Source organism: Myotis myotis, unplaced genomic scaffold (assembly GCF_014108235.1).
Source record: "Myotis myotis isolate mMyoMyo1 unplaced genomic scaffold, mMyoMyo1.p scaffold_m19_p_4, whole genome shotgun sequence".
Taxonomy (NCBI): domain Eukaryota; kingdom Metazoa; phylum Chordata; class Mammalia; order Chiroptera; family Vespertilionidae; genus Myotis; species Myotis myotis.
The window spans coordinates 75,626,189-75,644,759 of NW_023416346.1; the positions used below are offsets into that span (position 1 = coordinate 75,626,189).

The 18,571-nt window shown below is 41.1% G+C and overlaps 1 protein-coding gene across 2 annotated transcripts in view; it reads left to right on the top strand.

Moving 5' to 3' along the window:
• Positions 1–18,571, top strand: part of PRRG1 (proline rich and Gla domain 1) — a 259,723-nt gene that overhangs the window by 10,875 nt on the left and 230,277 nt on the right. The gene's annotated exons all lie outside the window — the stretch shown is intronic.

The following is an 18,571-nucleotide window of genomic DNA, read 5'->3' on the forward strand; positions in this document are numbered from 1 at the left end:
GTGTTGGATACAGAGGGTTGATTTAATTATACACCCCAGTTGGTGAAACATTGTCATTATTATGACCAGAAAAACATATATGACAGGTATTTGAGATAATGGTTCTTATTGGGGTGACATTGGTCTACATGAACATATAGGTTTCAAGTGTGGTCTTCTGTGTTACAAGATCTCTATATTGCACCATGTGCCCATCATCCAAAGTCAAATCTTCTCCTGTCACCATATATTAGGACCCTCTTTTCACCCCTACCCCCTTCTCTCTGTCAATTACCACACTGCTGTTTGTGTTCACAAGTTTCAGTTTTATATTCCACATATTAGTGAAATCATATAGTTTTGTTGTCAGTTTCTTTTGTTGAGCAGAAGCTTTTTAGTTTGACATAGTCCCATTCATTTATTTTTGTTTTTTCAATTTTTAATTTTACTTATTAAATTTATTGGGTTGACATTGGTCAACATGAACATAGATAAGGCAAAATTAAAAAGGACAAATTGGTGCAAGTGTTTGCATGTGTGTTCTCACTTAGATATGTATGGGAATAACAGACAAAATGTAAATCTTTCTTTTAGGACTTTTGACAGGAAATACTAAGTGCAGTGTTTGGTTATCCTGAAAACCTTGGGGACCATAATATTGTCAGTGCAGTTGACTTTTATAGTCTCTCAAGGAAATGGCTTTATACAATACATGTCAAGCTTTAACTCAACATTTACTGAACACCTTTGCTGTGTAAGGGGTGTGTATACTAGCTTTACCCTTTTTAAAGTAAAAAAGTAAATGTTATTGAGCCCAATGAGTTGAGAGTTAAAGTGCCACAAGGCAGGGATAATCAGAGCTCTTAAAAATGCTCAATGGCCCCGGCTGGTATGGCTAAATGGTTGAGCATTGACCCATGAACCAAGAGTCCCCTGGTTTGATTCCTGGTCAGGGCACACACCTAGGGTGGTAGGCTTGATCCCTAGTAGGGGAAGTCCTTCTCTCTAAAAATCAATTTAAAAAAACATTAAAAATGTTCAATGGTTGCTCTACTTTCTTCGGTATTGAGTGGTAGTAACTGATATACTTATTTTCAAGCTCATTCACATACTGATGAAGAATTTGAAAGGCTTGTCAATTAAATGAGCCAGAATTTAAATAAGGATTTGAATTTATTTTTTTAAAAATATATTTTATTGATTTTTTACAGAGTGGAAGGGAGAGGGACAGAGTGTCAAAAACATCGATGAGAGAGAAACATCGATCAGCTGCCTCCTGCACACCCCACACTGGGGATGTGCCCACAACCAAGGCACATGCCCCTGACCAGAATCGAACCTGGGACCCTTCAGTCCACAGGCCGACGCTCTATCCACTGAGCCAAACCGGTTACAGCAGGATTTGAATTTCTTAGGTACATTTTTTTTAGTACCTTGAAATTTAGAACTTAGGATTTCTTTAGGAAAATCTGTTGTATTTTACATCCCTGACTTGAACTAACTATCTTGTGTTCTATTTTTCCCTTTTTTTAAAACTGTGTTTTTAGAAGATATGTATTATTTTTTGGAGTGCTAGGTAACCAAACTCTTCCATTTAAATGACAAAGTCTTGTTACTCAGAGCACTGTATGTTCTGCTCCAGTCTGTCTTCAATGTGTCTGTTCTTTGTGGTTTGGTTTCTAATGTTATGCATTCTAATTTTGTAAAAAAAAAAAAAAAAATCTATGTGACTAACTAGCCACAGTAATCCTCTCTGACATGTTTGTTTCAGGGAGGAAGCTGGCAAAGTTAAAAACATATGACTAGTTTTAAAATTTGCTGTAACTGGAAAAAAAGTTAATGGAATATATTCCTAGTCTTTTACTCTGTGTTAGTATTACTCATGGGTCCAGAATAATGATTTTGGCAAGGATATATTTACTTTCCTATGTGATTTTATCATACTTCAGTATCTTACTTATTTTTCCTTAGGATTTATCACAAAAATATTACTACATACAGAAGTAAGAAATTTTTTCCTTAGACTCATAAACAGTTAGTCTGAAAATGCAAATGTTTTTGTTGTAATAATATGAGCTATATTGCAAAATCAATATGTTCTTTGAATTTTAAAGTTCTTTAAAATGAAAATGTAGGTGTTAATATTTATTATTAGCATTTACTTTGATTCTTTCTCTAAACTATGAATATTAATCCGGTTTATAGAATTGACCTTTGCAGTTTTGAATAGTCAATTCTCATTGCTATTGTCCGAGTTCAAGATTTATTACTTCTTTCCTCACACTATAACCATGTCCTTTTTAATGGTCTCTCCAGTCATTTATTACCAGTCCTTAACCCAAATGTGCCCATCCACAGATACTTGAAAGCCTCCAACCTGCAGGTACTACCTTCACAGTGCTTCTAGAAAGCCCCATCCACCTATATAGACCTAACCACTTTCTCAAATGTTGTTTATGCCTAATCATTCTAAGTTGGCTGCCACTTTTTCTCATTTCTCATTCAAATGCAAATGTGTTCCTCATTTGCATTTCAGTTCTTAACCATTTAATTGGGGCTAGTTCTCTGCCAGATTCTCAGCCTCATTAGCCAGGGATCAGAGTATCTATATTATCTTTATCTATTTAGTTTATGCCTGGTTCCCAGCACCAGCATTCAGGATGCTGAATATTCCTGGACTCCTTGCCATTGTAGTGGGTTGACTTTAGCCTACTTCATCAGGGCTGATAAGAGGAAGAAGATAGGAGGGTCCTCAGAAGACCAGGAAGGGGACTGTGGAAAATCCTATATAGTTTTGCTTTTTCTCTGAAATCCAAACCCACTCTTGGAAGCTATATCCTTCATAGGAATATAGTGAATTCCTTATTCAGAAGATTGCCCAAATTATTTTTTCTTCTCACATATCAAGAAACTACAACACATGGATTATCTTCCTTAATAATCTATAATAATAAAAGTGTAACATGCAAATTGACCGAATGGCCGAGCAGTGGAATGACCATCCGGACGACTTTCTGTACGAAGCCGAGGCTGCGAGGGCCACGGCAGCTGGGGCTTCAAAGGCCTACTCTTGCACGAATATCATGCATCAGGCCTCTAGTAGTAATAATAACAGCAACAGCAATGACAATAACCTGCTAAATTTTACCAGATATTTAACTTTCTTTATTTTTATTACCTTGTACAGTACATAACATTTATCCCTATTTTATAGGGAGGACACTGCATTTCAGAGAGGTGCAGTGCCCCAGTTTACTTTGAGGTATGTGGTGGAGTTGGAATTCTAATCTAGATCTATCTGACACTAAATCTAGGAGCTTTTTTCAGGAGGCCCCATTGCATGAAGCATGCTTTTGGGCTGCCTCTTCCGATTGTCTGTTTTACACAGTAAACACATAGTGAAACTGTTTAAGAAGAGAAACACTATGTGTGCATTTCCAGCATCATCATTAAGTGCTTAATGAATGTTGAATGAATAAGAGGATACCATGTAAATTAGTTAGAAAGGGTAGTTGCCCTTAGTTTAACATGGTGGCAAGCATATGGTAGATGCTCAAAAATATTTGTTGAATTGATGAGCTTATCCATTCAAATATCATTGAATTAAATTATCAACTGTGCTCTTATTAATACAGATAATGGTGAATATAAGTATTTGACTCATAGATCTAGTCTTTCTGCGAAGAAAAAAATGGATTTTAATGGATTCTTTTTGCTTTGCATTCCTCTAAAGCAGCGGTTCTCAACCTGTGGGTCGCGACCCCTTTGGCGGTCGAACGACCTTTTTACAGGAGTTGCCTAAGACCATCTTGCATATCAGATATTTACATTACGACTTATAACAGTAGCAACATTACAGTTATGAAGTAGCAATGAAAATAATTTTATGGTTGGGTCACAACATGAGGAACTGTATTTAAAGGGCCAGAAGGTTGAGAACCACCACCTAAAGAATAATTCATATCATATGATCAACTCTACTTTTATTTTTTTAATTTTTTAAATATATTTTATTGATTTTTTACAGAGAAGAAGGGAGAGGGATAGACAGTTAGAAACACCAATGAGAGAAAAACATCGATCAGCTGCATCCTGCACACCCCCTACTGGGGATATGTCTGCAACCAAGGTACATGCCTTTGACCGGAATCAAACCTGGAACCATTCAGTCGCAGGCCCACGCTCTATCCACTGAGCCAAACTGGTTAGGTCATCAACTCTACTTTTAGAAGAAGGCTTCCTTTATGCACTCCATCTTACTAGACCTCTTACTCATTCACTTCCTAAAATTTCTTTTTTGACTTCTGCCTTTTCCCTGTATAATGCCATCCATTTGCATGACTTCAGTTTCATTCTGCACACTGACAATTCCCATAGCTCTATCCAGTCACAATTTTTCTTTGAAGATTCAGGGTCCTATAAATGACTATTTGCCTTAACCTAAAATGTCTTAAACAGAACTTCTCTTTCTGCCCGCTAATATGCTATATATATGCTACTACTTCTTTGTGTCCCATATTGTTAAAAGGGAAGGAAACTCTGTAGTCAGAATGAAGTCCTTGGGGTAAAAAAGCAGCCTGAGTATAAGCACGAATATGACCACATGAGGTTCCCTTAGCCACTTCGTTGGAGAAATCATAGTCTTCATCCTAGAGCAGCGGTTCTCAACCAGTGGGTCTCGACACCTTTGGGGGTCGAACGACCCTTTCACAGGGGTCGCCTAAGACCATCAGAAAACACATATATAATTACATATTGTTTTTGTGATTAATCACTATGCTTTAATTATGTTCAATTTGTAACAATGAAAATACATTCTGCATATCAGATATTTACATTACTATTCCTAACAGTAGCAAAATTACAGTTATGAAGTAGCAATGAAAATAATTTTATTGTTGGGGGTCACCACAACATGAGGAACTGTATTAAAGGGTCGTGACATTAGGAAGGTTGAGAACCACTGTCCTAGTGTTTAAGGCCCCTAAATTAAGGTGTTTATAGTAGTCTGCATCACCCCCTCCAAAGGGGTTTTTGTCTTTCAGTGCTTTTCTGTCAGTTGACTTTCATTACCTCCTTTCCTCTCTCTTATTACCTTCTTTTCTCAAGCATCACATATGAGAGAATATATTCTGATTATCATTTATAACAAGTTTCATTCTAAATTTTATCTAAAAACAAGTCTTGGGATTCAAATCTTACTTTTTTTAAAAAATATATTTTATTGATTTTTTACAGAGAGGAAGGGAGAGGGATAGAGAGTCAGGGAGAGGGATAGAGAGTCAGAAACATCGATGAGAGAGAAACATCGATTCAGCTGCCTCTTGCACGCCCCCCACTAGGGATGTGCCCGCAACCCAGGTACATGCCCTTGACCGGAATTGAACCTGGGACCCTTCAGTCCGCAGGCCGACGCTCTATCTGCTGAGCCAAACCAGTTAGGGCTCAAATCTTACTTTTCATATAACATTTTAATTGGCTACAATAATCATATAACAGTATATTACTTTGAGTGTCTATCTGTAGCCCTTAATTAGTGAAGATAATTATATTGGATTTTCATTGCAGTTTCTACATCTGTAGAACTCTCTGAAGGTTTTTGTGGATTCCCACTCTCCATACCCCCCATGGTCTGTTCCTGTCCTACCTGGATAATAGACCATGAGTTGTTTTGTGCAATTAGCTCTTACCTACATCATGGGAATGTCGCTGGTTTCCCCTTTTTGTGTTATAGTTACTGGACTTCAACTGATAGTGTTTTTTTTGTTTTTTTTTTTTTTTTTTTTTGTCGAATTACTACAATGGCATGTGGTTTTTCTTCTTTTTTCCTTCATCACACACTGAGCAGGACTTGTTTGTCTGAAACAGTATATGAATTGTCTTCCAACAGCATTAAGTCAGATGTTGTCTCTGTATAATACTGGCAAAGAAATCTTAAGCATTCCTTTCCTACATTTAGTCATATTAAAGATAAATGAATAACTAGTATTTCATTCTTTTTATTCAAAAAATGTTTAAAATAACTCATAGTATTGATGGAAGCTACAGAATCTATTAAGATGACCCAAAATTAATGCACTTCTAGTCTCCATTTTTCATAGGTAAGTCTTAGTTGCTATATGATCATTTATTGTCCATATCGATATTTAAAGAAATATATTTCGAGAACCAAGATGGCAGCGTAGGGAGTAGACCTGTGCATGCTGCCTCCCACAACATCATTGAAACTACCAACTATTAGACAAAGAACCACCATTCAGAACCATGGGGAAGTTGGCCCAGTGGAAGTTCTACAACTGGAAGGAAAGAAAGAAGCGCAGTGAGACTGAGTAGGAGTTACAGAGGCGCCAAAAACAGAGGTACACAGTCGCACGCCATGCAGGCTGCAACAGGATGTGCGGTTTTTTTTCAATCGGATTGCTCGGGGCGGGTCTCTGAGGCCCCAGACCCCATGGGGAGAGGCGGCACAGCCTTGCAATGGTTGGAAAGCGAGGGAGGCTCTGGCGCACAGCTACTCGCAGGCACTGGGGAACGCGCGAAGTCCCGGTGTCCCGAAGAGGCGAGGAGCCATGGAGATGCTGCCATTGCTATTTGCTCTGCCCTGGCAACTCCCTGAGACCCCGCCCTACTCAATTTACATCCTCATCCAAGCTGTGCCAGAGGCACAATTGGAAACGCCTGCGCTTTTACAAACTCAAATCCACTGAGCTGGTTCGGGCGGGATCATGAGGCACCAGACTCTACGGGGAGAGGTGGCATGGCCTTGCAGCCATCAGAAAGCGAGGGAGGCTCTGTCGCGCAGCTGCTCGCCAGAACTGGGGGATGTGAAGTCCCAGAACCCCAGAGAGGTGAGGAGCCATGGAGACGCCATTGCTATTTTCTCTGCCCTGGCGACTCCCTGAGACCCAGCCCTAATCAATTTACATCCCCATCCAAGCTGTGCCAGGGACACAAAAAGACCCACCTGTGCTTTTGCAGCCTAACCCAACAAATTGCAGACTTCAACTCCTCGCACCCATGGGAGACACACTCAAGAAGCAGACCCAGGAGAACCAAGATGGCAGCATAAGGTACAGACCTGTGCATGCTGCCTCCGATGACAACAACATCGAAACTACCAACTATAGGACAAACAGCTATCATACGGAACCATGGGAAAGCTGGCCCAGTGGAAGCTCTATAACTGGAAGGAAAGAAAGAAGAGCATTGAGACTGAGTAGGATGTGCAGAGACACCAAGTACAGAGCCCAACCCAACTACTGCAGATTTCAACTCCTCGCATAGGAAGAAGAGCATTGAGTCTGAGTAGGATGTGCAGAGGCACCAAGTACAGAGCCCAACCCAGCAGGCTGCGGATTTCGGCTTCTCACATCCGGGAGGGACGCACTCAGGGGGCGGAGTCGGGTTTGGGGCAGGCCGGGGCTGGGCCCAGCTGGGCTGGCGATGTGGAACCGCTGTACCAGCAGGCGCACAAGCATGCCCACCGGGTCCAGTCTCGCGTGGGACATTGGGGGACGGCAGACGGGCAGTCTGTGCACTTGGTGGAGGGCGAAGTCCAAGCAGGCGTGCTGGATGTTCAGCCACCAGGAACACCTGGAGATTTTGTCTGGTGGGGAGCCGCCCAGCAGGGGACAGAGTGCCAAACTTTGTGTTTCCCCGGTGAGGTCGGGACAGCCCCGGTAAGGTTGAGATGGCCCCGGTGAGGTCGAGACGGCCCTGGTGAGGTCGGGACAACTCTGATGAGGTCGAGACAGCCCTGGTGAGGCCGAAACGGCCCTGGTGAGGCTGAAACAGCCCTGGTGAGGCTGGGACGGCCCCGGTGAAGTCGGAATGGCCCCGGGGCGGTTGAGACGGCCCCGGTGAAGTCAGGACAGCCCCGGTGAGGTTGAAACCGCCCCGGTGAGGTAGGGATAACCCTGGTGAGGTAGGGATGACCCCAGTGAGGTCGGGATGGCCCCAGTGAGGTCAAGACAGCCCTGGTGAGGATGAAACGGCCCCGGGGAGGTTGGGACGGCTTCAGTGAGGTTGGGACAGATAATGGGGACCAGTATAGACTGATGAACAGGGGTAGATGCAGAGGCAGAGCAGCATTGAACAGACTGTCAAACTACAGTGGGAAGCCTGAGGAGGGTTTGGGAGGGGTTAAGAGATCAACCGAAGGACATATATGCATGCATATAAGAATAACCAATGGACACAAGACACTAGGGGGTAGGGGAGGCCAGGGGAATGTCAAGGGGGGAGGGGAGGAGACATATGTAATACTCTTTGTAATAGTTCAAGAAATAAAAATTATGTAAAAAAAAAAGAAAAAAGAAATATATTTCAAACTCACTTCGTTGTAGATTCCCCAGCTAGCCAGGACTAAGGTAGACTGTCTCAGAAAGCACTGATATGGGATTATTTGTAGCCTAAGGTTCTATTACTGTCTGGGGTAGATGTTTCTGATTATACTGGACTGGTTGTTTTAGAGCCATAACCGTTGACCTGACCTTACTCTATTTGACCAGAAGTAGCAGCATTAATTCCAGGGAGTATTACCAGACCCTTTTCTAGGACTAAAGGTCAGTAGTTAGGGAATTCATATAGCTGGTACAGTACTTCGTTCATTGTACACTACACATTTTCCACAGATTGGCCTACTGTATTTGGAGTGGTTAATTCCATTATTCTGTATGGATAGAAGACAGAGGATTATTCTGTTAAAAACTTCACACTTACCTCACTCCACCATCACTTTCTTTTCATTAATTCAGGGCCCCACTGAAATAGTGTCACCTCTTACTAATTGCTTCAGAAATTTTGGCATTGAATATCATTCCAGTAATTCTGGTCCTTGGGGAAGCAAATAAGTTCAATATGTTGTAGAAAAGCTTCTCTGTGTGGCACCCTGGCAACCTTGCTTGTCTTCACTCAGGCCACCCGGACAATGTTTGACTGTAGTCAAGGCAAAATGCCCTGCTTAGAGCAAAGGGAGATAAGCAGCCTAGTGAGGAGCTGACATGAAGCAGTTTCTCATAACAGACCTTGTGGGAAACTGCCATAAGGCCATTTCTCATCCATCTCCTAGTTTCAGTTGAGTGCAGGACTTTCTACTTTATACTCTGGGGGGTACAACTTCAGGTATCTGTAAGTCTATAAAACTGCTTGGGTTTAGTTTAGAGGTGGATCATCAACAGCAGCATGCCACATCCCTTGGACCATCTGTTATCTGGTCTCTCCTATTTGATGTCATCATGTGGGACTAGAGACTTGATTTACTTACATCATGCTGATTTTGCTTTTGCTGTCTATGTAAGTAATAAATTGTCTGAATCCATTTGAGCGCATTATATCCTTACCAGCTGAAACTATGGAAGTGTGGTAAGCCAACCTAACAGCTATAGTAGTAATACTTGTGGCCCCATTAGCCATTGTGTTGCTGCTTTGCGAATGTTTGTCTCTGTGACACAGGGGCTTTCACTGGCCAAACAATCAGCTGCTACTTGTACCATGACATGCTCTTTGAACCTTCTTCTTGTCTCTGGGCAGAATGGAGCAAGCCCCCAGTTTTCAGGTGAACAGAAGCCAGTGCTTTCTATTGGAATTATCCTTTTCTCACATTGCAAGGCCAGGGAATATACCAAACCCTGGTCATTGGAAAATCTTATTTATACAATTGGAAGGCCACACAAATTCTGAAGCTTCCCACTATACACACACCTAAGTATGTTAGGAAACAAAGCCTAATCACAGTGTTTGGGCCTACTCAGAATGCTATACTTTATTTATTTAATCCTCACATGAGGATATTTTCCCATTGATTTTTAGAGAGAGTGGAAGAGAGAGGGAAAGACAGAGAGAAATATCGATGTGAGAGAAACACATGGATCAGTTGCATCCTGCACGACCCCGACCAGGGCCGGGAAGAAACATGTAACCGAGGTACCTGCTCTTGACTGGAATCAAACCCAGGACCCTTCAGTCTGCAGACTGATGCTCTATCCACTGAGCCAAACCGGCTAAGGCAGAAGGGTGCATTCCTACTCAGGAGGTGGTTTCCTCCTGCTCATAGATCCTGTGGTCTCTTCTGTCTGTGGAATTTTGGTTTCCAAAGAAAACAAATGTTTCCCCATACAAACATCTACAAAATATTATTATTTTGGTATTAGATCTGGGAAAAATAGAAGACAACATAGAAGGTAATTTATTATTTTTATTTATTTATTTATTTATTTATTTTTTTTCAGTTGATCAGCATAGCCAGCTTCTCTAGCCAGGTTCTCCAGCCAGGTTCTCCAGCCAGGTGTTCAAGCCAGGTTCTCTAGCCAGGTTCTCTCTTTATTCTCCTGTTACATCTGTATTTATACCATTTGATTTTAATCCTATCCATTCTATTCCAAAGGTTAGGGTGTGTTTTTTTTTTTTTAAATTAAATCTTTATTGTTCAGATTATTACATTTGTTCCTCTTTTTTCTCCCCCATAACTCCCCTCCTTCCAGTTCCCACCCCACCCTCTGCCCTCACTCCCCACCCACTGTCCTCATCCATAGGTGCACGATTTTTGTCCAGTCTCTTCCCACATCTCCCACACCCCTTCCCCCCCCGCCCCCAAGAATAGTCAGTCCATTCCCTTTCTATGCCCCTGATTCTATTATAATCACCAGTTCATTCTGTTCATCAGATTATTCATTCACTTGATTCTTAGATTCACTTGTTGATAGATGCATATTTGTTGTTCATAATTTGTATCTTTACCCTTTTCTTCTTCTTCCTCTTCTTAAAGGATACCTTTCAGCATTTCATATAATACTGGTTTGGTGGTGATGAACTCCTTTAGCTCTTCCTTATCTGTGAAGCTCTTTATCTGACCTTCAGTTCTGAATGATAGCTTTGCTGGATAAAGTAATCTTGGTTGTAGGTTCTTGGCATTCATCACTTTGAATATTTCTTGCCACTCCCTTCTGGCATGCAAAGTTTCTGTTGAGAAATCAGCTGACAGTCGTATGGGTATTCCCTTGTAGGTAACTGAGTTTCTTTCTCTTGCTGCTTTTAAGATTCTCTCTTTGTCTTTTGCTCTTGGCATTTTAATTATGATGTGTCTTGGTGTGGGCCTCTTTGGATTCCTTTTGTTTGGGGTTCTCTGCGCTTCCTGGAGTTGTAAGTCTATTTCTTTCACCAGGTGGGGGAAGTTTTCTGTCATTATTTCTTCAAATAGGTTTTCAATATCTTGCTTTCTCTCATCTTCTGGCACCCCTATAATTCTGATGTTGGTACACTTGAAGCTGTCCCAGAGGCTCCTTACACTATCTTTGTATTTTTGGATTCTTTTTTCATTTTGCTTTTCCGGTTGGGTGTTTTTTGCATCTTCGCATTTCAAATCTTTGACTTGATTCTTGCGCTCCTCTGGTCTGCTGTTGGGAGTCTGTATAATATTCTTTATTTCAGTCGGTGTATGCTTAGTTTCTGGTTGGTTCTTTATCATAACATTGAGGGTCTCATTAGATTTCTTGAGGATCTCATTAAGTTTATCGGCGGCTTCTAGACAGTTCTTGAGAGCCCTTAAAAGTGTGGTTCTGAACTCTATATCCTCTATGGACTATTTTGTCCTGTTTCTTTGTCTCTGCATTTTTTATGCTTTCTTGGTGCACCCCCTAGTGGTCTTTCTGAGCAGTCTTGTTGTAGTTAAGCCTTGATTGTTGTAGTTGATACTGCGGGGATTTGACCTCCAGGCCAACTGGCTGTGAGAATCAATTTCTATTTATATATATACTAGTGGCTCATTGCATGAAATTCGTGCATGGGAGAGGGGTGTTCCTCAGCCCAGCCTGCACCCTCTCCAATCTGGGACCCGTCAAAGGATGTCCTTCTGCCGGTTTACAGGGATCGGGCCTAAACCAGCAGTCGGACATCCCTCTTGCAATCAGGGACTGCTGGCTCCTAACTGCTCACCTGCCTGCCTGCCTGCCTGATTGCCCCTAACCACTCTGCCTGCTAGCCTGCTTGCACTCAACTGCCCCCTGCCGCCGGCCTGCTTGCCCTCACATGTCCCCCGCCAGCTTTGTCACCCCAACTGCCTCCTGCTGGTCTGCTCATTCCTACCTCCCCTCCCCACTGGCCTGCTCGCCCCCATCTGCCCCCCTGCTGGCCTGCTCACTCCAAACTGCCCCCCTGCTGTCCTGATCACCTCCAGCTGACTCCCACTGATATCTTGCTTGCCCCCAACTGGCTCCCCTGCTGGTCTGCTTACCCCCAATGGCCCCGCCCCCCACCAGCCTGATCACCCACAACTGTCCTCCCCTCTTGGCCTCTAACCGCCTCTACCTCAGCCCCGCCACCATGGCTTTGTCCAGAAGAATGTCCAGAAGGTCTCCTGTAAGGTCTCCCAGTCTAATTAGCATATTACCCTTTTATTAGTACAGATAGAGGCCTGGTGCATGGGTGGGGGCCAGCTGGTTTGCCCTGAAGAGTGTCCTGGATAAGGATGGGGGTTCCCTTGGGGTGTGGGGTGGCCTGGGCTAGGGGCCTGTGGTGGTTTGCAGGCTGGCCATGCCCCCATGGGGTGAGGGTCCCCACTGGGGAGCGTGGCCAGCCTGGGTGAGGGGCTGAGGGCTGTTTGCAGGCTGGCCACACCCCCTTCAGGGTGGGGGTCCCTGCTGGGGTGCCTAGCCAGCCTGGATGAGTGGCTGATGGCTATTTGCCAGCTGGCCACAGCCTTGGGCAATCCAGGCTCCCAGACCCTCCTTTAGTGGAGGCCACAGCGGCTGGAAGCAGGTATCTGGGATTTATCTTCTATAATTGAAACTTTGTAGCCTTGAGTGGAACACACTGCCTGCCAGGGCAGGCAGGAAGCTTGGCTTCCTCCATTGCCAGGGGCAACCCAAGCCTCCTGTTTGCCCCAGCTCCATGGCCGCCATCTTGGTTGGGTTTATTTGTGTACTCGTTCCTGACTGTTTTGTGGGCATGGCTTGTGGGTGTAGCAGAGGTATGGTCAATTTGCATGTTTTTCTTTTATTAGATAAGATTGATTTCAGAGAGGAAGGGAGAGCAAGAGAGAGAAACATCATTGATGAGAGAAAAATCATCAATCAACTGCCTCCTGCACCCCCCCTACTGGGGATCAAGCCCGCAACCTAGGCATGTGCCCTTGACCAGAATCGAACCCAGGACCCTTCAGTTCGCAGGCCAATGCTCTATCCACTGAGCCAGACAGCTAGAGTTATTTATATATTTTTTGAAAAATTTTGTATAGCATTTGTTGATTTTATATTATGATCTTCTTAAATTTAGACATTTAAGGATATAAACTTTCCTCTAAGCACTGCTTTAACTGCATTTCACAGATTTTAATACTGTGTTTTTAGTACCATTTCATTCAAAATATGGTCTAACTTATTTTGTAGTTTATTATTTGATCTAGTGGTTAATATTTGGAATTTTATTTTTTATTTTCTAAATATGTATGATTTTCCTTTTTTCCATATTGGTACTAATGGGGAAAATGTTAACCTACAGGTGTGGTTGCTAACTCCTTTATTGTCTCTAAGGGAACCTAGAAACATGATTGAGCCTTGGTTAACCTCTTGGAATGTAGCTCTCTGAATGCTTTTTTGTTCATGGTTGATTTTTGTTTTGTACAGACCATGCTGTAATAGACATGTTTGTCAGAATTACTTTGTACAAACATCCAGATTGATGATGTGTACTTGGTTTCATTGTTGTGGTCCTAAGCTTTTTAGTGTAGCTGGTTGCATAGCAGGATATGCCAGTACTGGAGCCATGAACACTGAAATACAAATGTTCTTTCTGATCTAATCTGAGATATTTTGTACATGACCCTGTATTTTGCTACTAGAGAGAAAGCATGTATAAGAAGTCTGTGTCTGACCTGTCTGAATTCCACCCAATGCGTATCATTTTCTTGCTGCTTTTACTCTGTACCTTTGATGTGATAAATGAATCTTAGTCCTGAGAATAATTACTATTGAGTCCTTCTGGTGAACCTGAAACTTGAGGGTTGTCCTATGTGTCCTAAAACTGTATTATAATTTAATTTTATTGTGGTCAGAAAACATACATTATGATTTCAGTTTTCTTAAAAAAAAAGTATTGAAACTTGTTTTACAACCTACAATGTGGTCTCTCCTGCTAAGTGTACCAGGAAAATCTGAAAAGAATGTGTATTCTGCTATTATTGGGTATATTTTTCTATAAATATTAGGTAAAGTGGCTGATAATGCCGTTCAGATCTTCTATGTTTCTGTAGATTTTTTTTTAACCTAGTTCAGTCCGTTGCTGAGACAGGAGTGTTAAAAGTCCCCACCTATGATTGGGAAATTCTTTTTTTCTCCATTCGATTTTGTCAATTCCTGTTTCATACATTTTAAAACTCTGTTGTGGGATACATACACATTTGGGATAACGTCTTCCTGTTGAATTGACCCCTTTATCATTATGAAGAGCCATGGTTTTATCTCTAGTAATGTATTTGGGTTTTAAATTTGTCTTGTGATATTAGTGGTCATACCAGTCTTTTCCTTACTCTTTTCAAGGTATATATTTTTCATCTGTTCACTTGTAATCTGTCTGTGTATTTCTACTTAAAATGAGTGTCTTTTAAATGGTGTATCCTTGTGTGTGTGTTTGTTTTATTTTTTGCCTTCTGACAATCTCTGCTTCTTAATGGGGATATTTTTAGTCCAATAATCTTTAATGTATTTATTGACGTGATTGGGCTTAGGCCTAATATTATTTTAGCTGTGTGTGTGTGTGTGTGTGTGTGTGTGTGTGTGTGTGTGTGTGTTTTACCATTTTTATAGTGGCTGTACTAGGCATAACAATATACAAACATAACTTTTCATAGTCCACTTAATTAGTTAATAATGTACTACTTAGTACATTAGTTAATAGCGTACTACTAAAAGTAAAACATGGAAATCTTACAAACTTATAGGCCCACATGTCTATCCTTTTTGTCATAGCTGTTATAAGTACACACACCACAAGACATTGTTATTATTTTAGTTTTAAACAATTATTGGTTTATAAAGAAATTTAGAGGAACAAAGCAAAATATAGTCTTTTGCATTTATTTAGCCATTTACCATTTCTGATGCTCTTTATTTGTTTATAGGTATCCCAATTCCATCTGGTATAATTTCTCTTCCATCTAAATAATTTCTAGCATTTCTTACAGTGCAAGTCTGCTGCCAACAAATGCACTTATGTGCAGGTCTGCCAGTGACTAATGCTTTTAGTTTTATTTTATCTGAAAATATCTTTATATTGTTTTCACTCTTCAGTTATATTTTTGCTGAATTTAGAATTCTGTTGTTCCAGTCTTTCTGTTCTCCATGGTTTCTGATGAGAAGTTAACCAGTTCTCTTGACTGTGATACCTCCAGGTTTGATCTTTATCTTTGTCTTGCAATGGTTTACTATGTCCTTTAGCTGGGCTGCTCTGTGTTTATTCTGCTTCGTATTAATTTAGTATTTTGTATCTGTGAATTACTGTCTTTCATCAATTTTGGGAAATTTTCACCCATTATTTTTTCAAATACTTTCTCTCTCTTCTCTTCATCTGATATTATAATTACACTTACTTATGACTGTTTAATATCACCTAACAGGTCTCTGAGCTTCTGTTCATTTTGTTTCAACTTTTCTATTCTTCACCTTTTGCAATTTCCATTGATTTGTCTTTAAGTTCACTTACTCATTCCTCTGTCATGTCCATTTGGCTGTTAAGGAAATCTAGTGGGGGGTTTTTTGTGTTTATTTTTTATTTATTTATTTATTTATTTATTTATTTATTTATTTATTTATTTTTGTGTGTGTGTGTGCCAGAAATTGTAAATTTTATTCTAAAATTTATTTTTTCACTAGAGGCCTGATGCACAAAATTCATGCAAAGAGCTCAGCCTTCGTAGCTGTGGCAGCTTGCCTCTGCCCTCATAGCCCCGGCTTCATCTGGAAGGTCGTTTGGCTGTCTGGTCTAATTAGCATACTACACTTTTATTATTATGGATTGTTCCTATTTCTCTGCTGAGGTTTTCATGAGTTGATCATTGTGATATCTCTGCCATAATTGATTCTGGTTCTGATGCTTTCCCCATCTCATCATTGTTTTATGAGGGGCATTATTATGCTTTGATATTTTTGTTGAAGGCTGGAGATGATGTATTGGATAAAGGGAATTCAGATAAATCAGCCTTTACTGTTTATATGGCCAGAGATTAGGCTGTTTTTATTTTTTGCTGTAGCTGTAGGTATCAGAGGATAAAATTTCCTCCAGTGTCTTACTTTTAAAAAAAATATTTTTTTATTAATTTCAGAGAGGAAGGGAGAGGGAGAGAGAGATAGAAACATCAATGATGAGATAAAATCATTGATTGGCTATTTCCTGCATACACAACATGGTCATGTGCCCTAACTGGAAATTGAACTGTGACCTCCTGGTTCATAGGTCAACATTCAACCACTGAGCCACACCCTCTGGGCCTGGTATCTTTGTTTTTCACTCTCCTGTTGTCTTTGGGTTTTCCTAGGGATTTGTTCTTAGATGATGTCTGAGATTTGCAGTTCTTTCAGTTATTTTCTCCTATTACTACACAAGAGTCCTATGTGGTAAGGTGTGGGGAGAGAGGAAATGTTCTATAATTCTGTGATCATGTCTCAGTGAGCCTATGCTCCTGGGCAGTGACCTTCACAAATTACTTCTCAGTTTGTTTTGTTTTTCTCCCCCCTTACATGATGCAGGGAGGCTAAATGGGGGCTGGAATTGGGTATTTACCCCATGTGGAAGGCTAGAGGAGGGTTAGAACCAACTGGACATTTGGGGATTTTAAGACAATTTGGATTGAAGTGAAATCTTCGCCAAGGTTAGTTAGGCTCTGGTAAGTAGTTTCTCTTGAGGTCAGGTCTTGTGAAGGAAAGAATGTTCTGGGCATATTATAAAATGGCTACTTTTTCCCTCCCCCTGTTGAAAGTCTGAGGGAATTTTTCTTTGATCTTCACTGTAGGAACCTGGTAGAGTTCATACAGGTAAAACTCCCCAAAGTGTGAAGGTCCCCCTAAGATTGGACTCCCCGGGAGTTTTTAATTCTTAAACTTGTCAACACTGAGCCTCCAGCAATCAATGACAGTTTAGGTTTTCCTACTCTGGTATTGCTTCTGGCGTTTTCTGTTCCTGGGCTTCTGCTTTGGTAATTTGGATTTTCTGTGTCTACCTGTTGTCTACACAGGTTTGGAGGCAGTGGTTTGTCCTGTGAGCTCAATCTTCTGCTGGATCTTGGAAGAATTGTTGATTTTCAGTTTGTTCACCTTTTTTTCAAAAAACATATTTTTATTGATTTCGGAGACAGAAAGAGAGAGATAGAAACATCAATGATGAGAGAGAATAATTGATTGGTTGTCTCCTGCACGCCCCCTACTGGGGATCGGGCCCACTACCTGGGCATGTGCCCTTGACCAGAATCGAACCTGGGACCCTTCAGTCTGCACTGACCCAAACCAGCTAGGGCTGTTCACCTTTTTTTCTTTTTCTTTTTTAAAATTTCTTTATTGATTAAGTTATTACATATGTGTTCTTATCCCCACATTACCGCCCATCCTCCACACTCATGCCCTCACCCCCCTGTTGTCTGTGTCCATTGGTTAAGCCTATATGCTTGCATATAAGTCCTTTGGTTAATCTCTGCCCCTTATTTTAAGAATGGGAATGATGAATTTCAAGGTCCTTGTATGATAGACCAGAAACCAGAAGTCAGGTTTATATGAATTGGAAACATACCTCCTTGTGTTTCATTGAGGATAGCCTCTTGTCTGTTACTTCCAATATCTGGTTCACCTTAGAGTTGGACTAGAAGGACTTCCTTTTCTTCTGATAATATGCTATATTTTCTTGATTCTTTGTATGTTGGGATCTGTTCGATTATATGCTGGATATTATGAATGTTAAATTGAGAAGATTCTGAACTATATTATTTTTATCTGATAAGTATTATTATTTATTAATTTATTTTTAAACTTTGTTGTTGAAAGTATTACTTATGTCCCTCTTTTCCCCGATTGACCCCTTCTAGTCCGCCTCTGCTCCACTCCCCAGGTCTTCACCACACTATTGTCTGAGTCCATAGTTTATACATATATGCATACAAGTTCTTTGGTTGATCTCTTCCCACTCACCCACACATCCCCACCTTCCTTGAGAGATTCGACAGTCTGTTCTATGCTTCTATGTCTCTGGATCTATTTTGTTCATCAGTTTATTTTGTTCATTAGATTCCACACATGAGTGAGATCATATGATACTTGTCTTTCTCTCAGTGTCTTATTTCACTTAGCATAATACTCTCCAGTCCCTCCAGGCTGTCTCAAAGGGGAAAAGATCCTTCATTTTTACTGCTGCATAATATTCCATGGTGTAAAGGTACCACAGCATTTTTATCCATTCATGTACTGATGGACACGGGCTGTTTCCACATCTTAGCTATTGTAAATTGTGCTGCTATGAACATAGGGGTGCATACATTTTTTCAGGTTGGTGTTTTGGGTTTCTAAGGATACATTCCTAGAAGTGGGATCACTGGGTCACATGGAAATTCCATATTTAA